We start from the raw sequence: 12,498 nt of genomic DNA, 5'->3' as shown, positions 1-12,498 counted from the left end.
CAGGCAACTACAGTCAAACCCCACAGGACTACCTCATTAAGGTTTTACAGGCAGCTACAGTAAACCCAACAACCTACCTCATTAAGGTTTTACGGCAACCAAGTAAACCCCACAGGACTACCTCATTAAGGTTTTAGCAGGCAACCACAGTAAGCACCACAGGCTACCTCATTAAGGTTTTTACAGGCACCACAGGAAACCCCACAGGCTACGCTCAATTAAGGTTTTACAGGCCAACTACAGTAAACCCACAGGAACTCTAATTAAGGTTTTACAGGCAACCACAGTAAACCCGCACAGACCTACTCATTAAGGGTTTTACAGGCAACACAGTAAACCCCACAGGCTACCTCAATTAAGGTTTTACAGAACTACAGTAAACCCCACAGGCCCTACCTCATTAAGGTTTTAACAGGCAACCACAGTAACCACAGGACACCTCACTTAAGGTTTTACAGGCAACCCACAGTAAACCCCACAGGCCTATCTCATTAGGGTTTTACAGGCAACTACAGTAAACCCCACAGGCCTACCTCATTAAGGTTTTACAGGCAACTACAGTAAACCCCACAGGCCTACTCATTAAGGTTTTACAGGCCAGGTACAGTAAACCACAGGCCTACCCAGGTTTACAGCAGGCAGTAACCCCAGGCCTACATTAAGGTTTTTACAGGCAGGTACAGTAAACCCCACAGGCCTACCTCTTAAGGTTTTACAGGCAGGTTAACAGTAAACCCCCACAGGCCTACCTTCATTAAGGTTTTACAGGCGGCTACAGTAAACCCACAGCCTACTCATTAAGGTTTTACAGGCAGCTACAGTAAACCCCCAGGCCTACCTCATTAAGGTTTTACGGCAGCTACAGTAAACCACAGGTACCATTAAGGTTTTAACACGGCAAAGGTACAGTAACACCCCACAGGCCTACCTCATTAAGGTTTTTACAGGCAGGTACAGTAACCCCACAGGCCTACCTGCATTAGGTTTTACAGGCGGTACAGGTAAACCCCAAGCCAACCTCCTTAGTTTTACAGGCAGGTACGTAAAACCACAGGCCGTCCTCTTAAGGTTTTACAGGCAGGCTAAGTAAACCCACGGCTACCTCATTAAGGTTTTACAGGCATACAGTAAACCCCACAGGCCTACCTCATTAAGGTTTTACAGGCAGCTACGTAAACCCACGGCCTACCTCATTAAGGTTTTTACAGGCAGGCTACAGTAAACGCCACAGGCCTACCTTCATTAAGGTTTTACAGGCAGTACAGTAACCCACAGGCTACCTCATTAAGGTTTTACAGGCAGCGTACAGTAACCCGCACAGGCCTACCTCATTATTTTAAGCGTTACAGAACGCTACCATACGTCAAACTGTCAACCCTTGCAGTGTTTTCCACCATTTTTGGTTGTGTTACAGACTGCATTTAAAATGGATTAAATTGAGAACTTGTTTGTCATGCTGGCCTACACACAAGACCCATAAATGTCAGAGTGGAATTATGTTTTTAGGAATTTTTTACAACTGAATTAAAATGAAAAGCTTGAAAATGTCTTGAGTCAATTACGGATTCACCCTTTAATGGGAAGCGAACTACAATCAGATAGCAGTAAACATGTGCTTTAAAGTCACATTAATAAGTTTGCATGACTCATCTGTGTGCATAATAAAGTTTAACATGAATTTTTTTAAAGCTATCTCGTTCTGTACCCCACACATAACAATATCTGTAGGTCCCTCAGTCGACGCAATGAATTTTAAACACAGAGTAAAACATAACGACGCAGGGATGTTTTTCAAAGCCTCGCCAAGAAGGGCACCTATTGGTAGATGTGTCAAATAAAATAAAAAACTACACTGAATATTATTTGGATGTGTTCAATACAACCCATTAGTACAAAGAATATCAGGCGTCCTTCCTAACTCAGTTTTGCCAGGAGGAAGGAAACGCTCTGAGATTTTACCATGAGGCCAATGGTGACTTTAAACAGTTACAGAGGTTATGGCTGTGATAGGTGAAAAATGAGCGATGGATCAAAACATTGTAGTTACTCCACAATACCAACCTATTGACAGGGTGAAAAAGAAGGCAGCTTGTACAAAATACAAATATTCCAAACATGCTCCTGTCCAGCAATACAAAGTGTTTTATGTTTGGGGCAAATCCAATACAACACATTACTGAGTACCACTCTCCCATCTTTTCAAAGCATACGTGGTGGCTGGCATTTTGTTATGGGTACGCTTGTATCGTTAGGACTGGGAGTTTTCAAGGATGAAAAATACATTTATGGACCTAAAGCACAGGCAAAATCCTAAAAGAAAACTGGTTCATCTGGCTTTCCACCAGACACTGGGAGATGAATTCACCTTTCAGCAGGACAATAACCTAGAACACCAGGCCAAATCTAACTGGAGTTTGCTTAACCAAAGGAAGACAGTGAATGTTCCTGAGTGGGCCGAGTTACAGTTTTGCCTTAATATCTACTTCAGAATCAATGGCAGAACGTGAAAATAATTTCCTAACAATGGATCAACACCATTTGACAGGAGCTTGAAGATTTTGAAATATAATGGCAAATGTTGCACAACCCAAGTGTGTAAAGCTCTTAGAGAACCAGAAAGACTCCACAGCTGTAATCACTGCCAAAGGTGCTTCTACAAAGTCTTGACTCATGGTTGTGAGTCCTTACTGTATGTAAAGTTAGATATTTCCTTTTTTCATTTTGAATAATTTGTAACAAATGTAAAAAAAAAAAGATGTTTTGGCTTTGTCATTCTGGTATAATTGTGTGTAATGGGTGAGAGAAAAAAAATTATTTAATCAATTTTGAATTCCAGGCGGTAACAAAACAAAATGTTGGACTGAGTCAAGGGGTATGAATACTTTTTGAAAGGTACTGTATACCGTACACACACCACACCACGTTGGTTGTCCAACCAAACCTCAGCACCCGTTGCCCAAACCCCCTACCTCACCCGAACCACCATTACATCATCCTAATTTCCTGACACTGGGGCTGCTGGGAGGGGAGAGTGTCATTGTTAGTGGTTCCCTGGGGCTACGGCAGGGGGCGGGGTTGACGAGGTAACGAGTGGTGAAGCATAAGCTGATACAGTACTGTCTCAGGGGAAAGAGGGAGGAAGGACGGGGGGGGGGGGACTTTCACAAGAACGGATCTGTTGATATCAGCAGTTACAACCTTAACAGCATATTTGTTGTCATTCCTGTAACTATCTGTAGTATGCTTTGGGAACAATCTAAATAAGGTGAAACAGAAGTTGGGCTTTAGTTTGAAACAGAAGTTGGGCTTACGTTGACAACAGAAGTTTGGGCTTAGTTGAACAAGAAGTTGGGCTTAGTTGAAACAGAATTGGGCTTAGTTGACAGTCTGCAGTCTTATCTACATCACGTTCAACTACGTATCAACTGATGAGCAGTTCATTACATTCACTAACTCTCTGTAGTTATGGCATAGGACTCATTTAAATCAGTTTAAAGGACTTTTGCATGACTTAATATGAAAACGATCACTTCAACACTCCACATGTGCAACTGTTGTTGGGATGAGTGAATGGCCTTTTGCACAGGACGCATCTGAGGGGGGAAAAATCAAGAGGGCACAAACATCGCATTTTCCATGCTAAACGTGTCGTTCCTCGTTGGTGATGAAGAAACGCATCAGACACTAATGGTTAACATGTAAGTTTTATTAATTTCTTGGTCTCCAATTCTAGTCTACTGTATGCAAATAATATTTTATCATACAAATACATTCATCTTTTCTTATTGACAAAACACAAAAACATTTACATATGATACCCATTGCTACTACGTTAACAAAGAGCAGAGATAGATCGTAACAATTCTGTAACATTGTCCACAGTTCCTTTTCAAATCAAGTGTTTCTGTCTCACAGGGAGCAAAAAACCAACCGGGATACGCCATTTAGTTGGTGTCATCTGTTGTCACTTTTCACTGAGAAACACAATAGACTCCTCTGGATTATATAGAAAACAAAGAGAAACACATAAACTCCTCTGGATTATATTAGAAAACACAAGAGAAAACACAGAACAACTGAATATTATGTTTATCACATCTGAATGTAAACACTTTGATGAAAAACATTTCTTTTTGAAACATTGAATGAAAAATATTCACCTTTTTCCGGGAAACATAAGATTATCAAGGTCATAGAAAGGTTACTACTACGTAGCCATGGGTTAAAATCTCCAGGGCAAGCATGCAGATGGTGTTACTACGTAGCCATGGTTACAATCTCCTACGGCAGCATGCCAGATGGTTGTTACTACGTGCCATGCCAGAGAGGACCAAGTAAAAGTTTTCTAACCACATGCGCACCCTAATACTAAACCCAAACCTCAACCCTTTACCAATTTCACTTACCCCTTAACCCTGACACTCCCATTAGTAACAAATAGCTAAACGTAGCTTGCTAATACTGGCTGATATTTAAAAACAATGTTGTCCTCTCTAGCATAGCTTCTGATGGTTAATAGATAATGTTGGCTCCTCTCTAGCATAGCTTTGATGGTATAGATTAATGTTGTCCTCTCTAGCAGTTCTGAATTGTATATGATAATGTTGTCCTCTCTAGCAATAGCTTCTGATTGTATACGATAATGTGTGTCTCTCTAGCATAGCTTCAGGGGGGGGGGGGGGGGGGGGGTGATGGTAAGATAAGTTGTCCTCTCTAGCATAGCTCTGATGGTATAGATAATGTTGTCGTCGTCTAGCATTAGCTTCTGATGGTATAGATTAATGTTGCCTCTCTAGCATAGCTTTGATGGTATAGATAATGTTTGTCCTCCCTCTGGCATAGCTTTCTGATGGTATAGATAATGTTGTCCTCTCTGGCCATGGCCATCTAGCGATGACCTTGCAGACTGTTTTTTGTGAACAGTTTCCCCACAGCATCTCCCTTCACACAATGAGCTTTTGTTTTCTCTCTCTACCTCTTTCCTTTCTCCTCTTTAAATCTGTTTCTCCTCCTAAGGCTCCTACGGTATACTAATTGCTTCTAACCAAGTGTGTGTGTGTGTGTGTGTGTGTGTGTGTGTGTGTGTGTGTGTGTGTGTGTGTGTGTTGTGGTGTGTGTGTTGGTGTGTGTGGTGTGTGTGTGTGTGTGTGTGTGTGTGTGTGTGTGTGTGTGATTGTGTGTGTGGTGTGTGTTGTGGTGTGTGTGTGTGTGTGTGTGTGGTGTGTGTGTGTGTGTGTGTGTGTGTGTGTGTGTGTGTGTGTGTGTGTGTGTGATGCCACTTCCCTGCTTCTCTACCAATGGGAAACACTCCTCTAACAGGGCACATTATTGTCACAAGTCTCTTTAACATTAAAGGGAGCTTGATGTTGTTTTTGTTCCATCGTTATCCATTATTGTTGCAGTCTCAGCCGGTTGTGGCTGTTCTGCACTGCAGGTCTTAGGTTTCATAATGGTGAATTGATAGAGTTTCATTTAAATGATGATGATGAAGGATGAATGATGATGATGAGGATGATGATGATGAGATGATGAAAACGTCACCCTCACGAGTTAGTTGATCGAACTGAGCACCCATGAGCACATTCCGTCAAGCCCCACCCAACTACGTTCCCCCTCTGCTCCACACCCCTCGCCGTCCTGCAAACCAGCTGGGATATCTCTCCTCCGTCAGCACGCTGTCCCACATGTTCACCCCCGTCCATCTTCCCAGTGACGCCAATTGGGCATCGAAGCCTCCGTCAAACCAGGCATCTGACTACCCACTGCCAACTGACGCCTCCAGAGACCCCCCACACCGTCGTTCCCTTCTCTGCCCCAGCTGGAGGGAGCTCCACTGGGTACACGTTGGCCCTGGCCACCCCGGGTGGTGAATGCCACTCTGTTGTCCCTCGGCCACAGTGACGCTATGCCTGCTCAGCAGTCAAGCCATATGTGGTCCAAATTCCTCCTCTCACCACGCCCCGCCCCTCCACCAGGTGAGCTTTCTCCTGCCACGGTGAGAGAGCTGGTTCCCACTGAGAAGAGCTGGATCTCATAGGGTGTTCCTTTGGTTCCGTAGGAGAACAGCAGGTTCTGTTGGAGACGGAGCGGGCCCTGGCCACAGGCAACACGGGTGAAGAAGAGAGGGAGAGAGGGCAGGTCTGGTGTCAACCGAGGAGAAGATACGACGGGAACGATAGGAAGAGAAGAGCGGGTCCACAGTGAGAGAAGAGGGAGGGAGGAGAGGAATGAGAGAATTGCTTAGTCAGTTTAGGTTATTAATTGATCGCAAGATGACACATTTAGGAAACCAAAGATTGACGAAAGATCAAAATCTACTTCTACTTTTGTCATTGTTCTTTTCCTCTTGTTATAAGTTTATTTACATTCTTCTAATTTGTTTAAAGGTAGAGAACAGGGAAACAGCATGGCTTGCCTCACAGGGCTTCTTCAGGCCCTTTGTTCTGTTCTCAGAAGCACTAACGGATTGACAGATCGCTCAGTCTTTATCCAAACGGTTTTTTCACGTCAGAAACACGGCGCTAGATATTCATGATGTACTGTCTAAACTGGGTGGTTTCGAACTCTGAGTGGTGATAGTGGCTGAAAAGCCGTGGTATATTTAAGCAATAACGGCGGAGGGGGTTGTGGATATATGGCCATATACACCCGGCTCAAGGCTGTTCAATATAAACCGCTGTGCAGAGATCTTCGTTGGTAACATGTTCTCCCAATATGATGACTATAGAACGATCTATTATAGGATCTTATGGTTGAAACGCTTAACAGTCATGCATGCCAATAGAGAGAAGTAAAGTATTTGAGCGGTCTTTGAGCGGTAGACCTAGGTGTATCAGAGAACATGAAGGGTGCTGAGGCTCACGCTTTGCGGTCAGTGGTGATCGCGGTCGATGATGTCATAAGACGGGAGTTTTATTTCCCCTGGTTCTTGTCCTTTTTCCGCTCGGGCGAGAGCCCTCCTTTCTTGTGCTCTCTCTGTCTTTAGGCGTCCAAATAATACACCTGATGCTCTGTTTCTTATCACAAACACCACTCTCTCGTTTTTGATTGTGCACATTGTAGGCCTGCGGCGTGCGTGTGTGTGTGTGTGTGTGGTGTGTGTTGTGTGTGTGTGTGTGTGTGTGTGTGTGTGTGTGTGTGTTGTGTGTGTGTGTGTGTGTGTGTGGTGTGTGTGTGTGTGGTTGTGTGGTGTCTGTGTGGTGCTGTGTCTGGTCTGTGGTTGTGGTCTGTGTTCTGTGTGTGTTGTGTGCAGCGGCTACTGTGTTGGATCTATAAATGGGATAATACAGTGGTGTAAAGTATTAGTCCGCAATCGGATCCCTGCACAGTCTCATTAAAAGATCTCGATCTCTTTTTCTACCTCTCTGGAATTAAAACTAACTTATGACAGGCCGTAACATATTACGTATTGGGATCGTAAAAAACAGTGCTTCCACTACCTTTGTAGTTTAACTACAAAATGGGTGGATGGTGCGAAGTAGACATACTTGGTATTTCCATCTCATCTCAATATAAATTTAATTTACCACAATTAATTTCAATAGAAAGATTCTGCAACACCTGGAGAGGTCAATACTTGTCTTTTATGGAAAAGTCACATTTGAACAAACTTTTGGTCCAGTTTTCTGACTTACTATAATGGCCCTGCTACTTACTCCAGATGCTCGATTTTAAAATCATATGAGCAAAAAAGATTTCATTTTATTTTTGAAATACTAGGACAGACTAAATTAAACGTGTCTATTTATATAATAAATATGAGTTTGGTGGGCTAAAATTTTAAATATTAAAGCTTTAAACCTCTCGCTAAAAGCTTCACTCATAAATAAGTAATACTGAAACCCCAACTGGTCCTCCAGTAGATTATTAAGGCTCATCCTTTGTTCCAAAATTGCTTTTTTGCCGTCATACAGATTAGGACTTTTCATTTCTAATTGAAATTTAAAAAAACTATTTTTTTTAAGTATCGCCATTTCTTAAACAAGACATACAAAGCTGGTTCAATTTCAGTTTTATCCTCCAGAAATGTACAAAAATAAATAAAAATGGTATTATATTTTATTAATGATATTATGAATGGAAACGGAGGAGTTATGTCACATACGCAGTTATTGAAATATATGGGAATATCTGCTCAATACAAACATACATCCTACTGTCTCTGATCTGGAGGATCACTAAATCGAGAACATCCTGGTCATCCCTACTGCCTCTGATCTGGAGGACTCACTGAACAGTGAACATCCTGGTCATCCTTAATCGTCTCTGATCTGTAGGACACTTAAACAGTGAACATCCTGGTCATCCCCTACTGTCTCTGATTGGAGGACTCACTGAACAGAGACATCCTGGCCATCCCCACTGTCTCTGATCTGGAGGACTCACTAAACACGAGAACATCCTGGTCTCTACTGCCTCTGATCTGGAGGACTCTCTAAACAGAGAACATCCTTGGTCATCCCTACTGTATCTGATCTGGAGGACTCACTGAACAGTGAACATCCCTGGTCATCTACTGTCTCTGATCTGGAAGGACTCACTAAACAGAGAACATCCCTGGTCTCCTACTGTCCTCGATCTGGAGGACTCACTAAACAGAGAACATCCCTGGTCATCCTACTGCCTCTGATCTGGAGGACTCACTAAACAGAGAACATCCCTGGGTCATACCTACTGTCTCTGATCTGGAGGACTCACTAACAGAGAACATCCCTGGTCATCCACTAGCCCTGAAAATCTGGAGGACTCACTGAACAGTGAACATCCTGGTCACCCTACTGTCTCTGATCTGTAGGATCACTAAACAGTGAACATCCTGGTCATCCTACTGTCTCTGATCTGGAGGACTCACTGAACAGAGAACATCCTGGCCATCCCACTGTCTCTGATCTGGAGGACTCACTAAACAGAGCAACTCCCTGGTCATCTACCTGCCTCTGATCTGGAGGACTCTCTAAACAGAGAACATCCTTGGTCATCCTACTGTCTTTCTGATCTGGAGGACTCACTGAACAGTGAACATCCTGGTCATCTATGTCTCTGATCTGGAGATCACTAAACAGAGAACATCCTGGTCATCCCTACTGTCTCTGATCTGGAGGACTCACTAAACAGAGAACATCCTGGGTCATCCCTTACTGCCTCTGATGCTGGAGGACTCACTAAACAGAGAAAATCCTGGTCATCCCCTACTGTCTTCTGATCTGGAGGACTCACTAAACAGAGAACATCCTGGTCATCCCTACTGCCTCTGATCTGGAGGACTCACTGAACAAGTGAACATCCTGGTCATCCCTACTGTCTCTGATCTGTAGGACTCACTAAACAGTGAACATCCCTGGTCATCCCTACTGTCTTCTGATCTGGAGGACTCACTGAACAGAGGAACATCCCTGGCCATCCCACTGTCTCTGATCTGGAGGACTCACTAAACAGAGAACATCCCTGGTCATCTACTGCCTCTGATCTGGAGGACTCTCTTAACAGAGAACATCCTTGGTCATCCTACTGTCTCTGATCTGGAGGACTCACTGAACAGTGAACATCCCTGGTCATCTACTGTCTCTGATCTGGAGGACTCACTAAACAGAGAACATCCTGGTCCTCCTACTGCCTCTGATCTGGAGGACTCACTAAACAGCAGAATCCCTGGTATCCCTACTGCCTCTGATCTGGAGGACTCACTAACAGAGAACATCCCTGGTCATCCCTACTGGTCTCTGATCTGGAGGACTCACTAAACAGAGAACATCCCTGGTCATCCCTACTGCCTCTGATCTGGAGGACTCACTGAACAGTGCATCCCCTGGTCATCCTACTGTCTCTGATCTGTAGGACTCACTAAACAGTGAACATCCTGGTCATCCCTACTGTCTCTGATCTGGAGGACTCACTGAACAGAGAACATCCCTGCCATCCTACTGTCTCTGGATCTGGAGGACTCACTAAACAGAGAACATCCTGGTCATCTACTGCCTCTGATTGAGGACTCTCTAAAACAGAGAAATCCTTGGTCATCCCTACTGTCTCTGATCTGGGACTTCACTGAACAGTGAACATCCCTGGTCATCCCTACTGTCTCTGATCTGGAGGACTCACTGAACAGAGAACATCCCTTGCCATCCTACTGTCTCTGATCTGGAGGACTCACTAAACAAGAGAACATCCCTGGTCATCCCACTGCCTCTGATCTGGAGATCCACTAAACAGAGAACATCCTGGTCATCCCACTGCCTCTGATCTGGAGGATTCACTAAACAGAGAACATCCCTGGTCATCTACTGCCTCTGATCTGGAGGACTCACTTACAGAGAACATCCCTGGTCATCCCAACTGTCTCTGATTGAAAGACTCACTAAACAGCGAACATCCCTGGTCAACCCTACTGCTCTGATCTGGAGGACTCACTTAACAGAGAACATCCCTGGTCATCCCTACTGCCTCTGATCTGGAGGACTCACTAAAAGAGACATCCCTGGTCATTCATACTGCCTCTGATTGGAGGACTCACTAACCGTGAAACCCTGGTCACCCATACTGCTCTGATCTGGAGGACTCACTAAACAGTGAACATCCCTGGCCATCCCTACTGTCTCTGATCTGGAGGAACTCACTAAACAGTAAACCTCCTGGTCTCCATAACTGCCTCTGATCTGGCGGACTCACTAAACAGTGAAAATCCCTGGTCATCCATACTGCTCTGATCTGGCAGACTCTCTAAACACAAACTTATATTTTATAGATGATGTCTTAGAGTTGGATCGTGTCCCTGCGCAAGAAAATGGTGCCGTCTGCTTTGATTAATATAAGGTCATGTTTTATTATTTATACTTTTACTTCTACTTTTTGATACGTAAGTATATTTTAGGCAATTCATTTTACTTTTGATACTTAAGTATATTTAAAACCAAATACTTTTACTCAAGTATATTTTACTGGGTGACTTTCACTTTTACTTGAGTTTTCTATTTACTTTTACTCAAGTATGACAATCGGGTCCTTTTCCACCACTGGGTATAAACACCATGAGATAATGCATCAGCCAAGAGTCAGACCAGGAGAGGAAATCACTGCTGGAGGTTTGAATCAGTCTTTGTGTGTGTGTGTGATTATGTATGATTCCTGTATTACTAGGGTGTTTTAAATCAGTGTGGACAGCTCCCTTCCCCCTCTCTCTACAGCAGCAGTCTATATCTAGGTTATGACACACACAGTGATTGACTCTTCCTACCAGACCTAAATATTGACGTTAGATTTGTCTCAGGTTTCTCTCCGGGGGTAACCGTTCCCATCTGGTCTGCTCTTCCAGGGTGCTTTGTTGTGGTTGCTTGGCCGTCCTGCTAATGATTATACTGTGTTGTGTGTGTGTGTGTGTGTGTGTGTGTGTGTGTGTGTGTGTGTGTGTGTGTGTGGTGTGTGTGTGTGTGTGTGTGTGTGTGTGTGTGTGTGTGTGTGTGTGTGTGTGTGTGTGTGTGTGTTGGTGTGTGTGTGTGTGTGTGTGTTGTGATATAAACACAAGCATGGGTTTTGATGGAGGTTTTATCTGATTCATGCATGGAACTGGAGCTGGCTCTCTGAAGACCTGGGCTCATTTTGTTTTTGATTGAATTCCAACAGAGTAAGCAGGTAGAGGTCTGTACAGGACGTGGGTAGGCTCTCAGATCCTTACAGATAGAGACACACAGATAGAGATCACAGATGCAGAGACTGGGTTTGGAACATGGAAAGGCACTCTGATATGAATCCCTGTTATAAGAAAAATGGACCAGAAACATTTTTATATTCATACTCCCTAGGTATATATTTGCTATATTCATTCTTTCAAGAATCAATGCGTTGTAATGATCAAATTGCCTGGGAGGGATGTCWGGTGTGATCCTTGTAAGAGGAGTGCTGTATTACKTGATGMTGTTTAAACATACATTTTCTACATTATGTAGAGCAGAGCTTCTCAACCTGGTTACTGTACTACCAAGGACATGTTGCTCGGCCCGGAGTACCCCTGAACTAACCCCTCATGTGCATTTTACCAGTAGCCCTATGGTCCCATGAGTCTTCTCAAGTACCCGCTGAGGATAGGCCAAGTACTAGCACCCCCTGATTGGGTCAAGTACCCCCTGTGGAAAGTAGCACCCCTGATTGGGTCAAGTACCCCCTGTGGAAAGTAGAACCCCTGATTGGGTCAAGTACCCCCTGTGGAAAGTAGCACCCCTGATTGGGTCAAGTACCCCCTGTGGAAAGTAGCACCCCTGATTGGGTCAAGTACCCCCTGTGGAAAGTAGCGCCCCCTGATTGGGTCAAGTACCCCCTGTGGAAAGTAGCACCCCTGGTTGAGAAGTGATGTAAAGGATGGTAGGATGTTGAGAAGTGATGTAAAGGATGGTAGGATGTATAGTGACACAGGAAGTGATGTAAAGGATGGTAGGATGTATAGTGACACAGGAAGTGATGTATAAGGGATGGTAGCGATGTCATAGTGACACAGGAAGTTGATGTAAG

At 44.0% G+C, this 12,498-nt stretch overlaps 1 pseudogene; it reads right to left on the bottom strand.

The window, feature by feature from the left end:
- Nucleotides 1-12,498, bottom strand: part of LOC112074208 (pentraxin-related protein PTX3-like) — a 20,823-nt pseudogene that overhangs the window by 850 nt on the left and 7,475 nt on the right.

Source organism: Salvelinus sp. IW2-2015, unplaced genomic scaffold, assembly GCF_002910315.2.
Source record: "Salvelinus sp. IW2-2015 unplaced genomic scaffold, ASM291031v2 Un_scaffold2535, whole genome shotgun sequence".
Lineage (NCBI taxonomy): Eukaryota > Metazoa > Chordata > Actinopteri > Salmoniformes > Salmonidae > Salvelinus > Salvelinus sp. IW2-2015.
The sequence above is the reverse complement of the archived record's forward strand: the minus strand, read 5'-3'. Positions and strand labels throughout refer to the sequence as shown.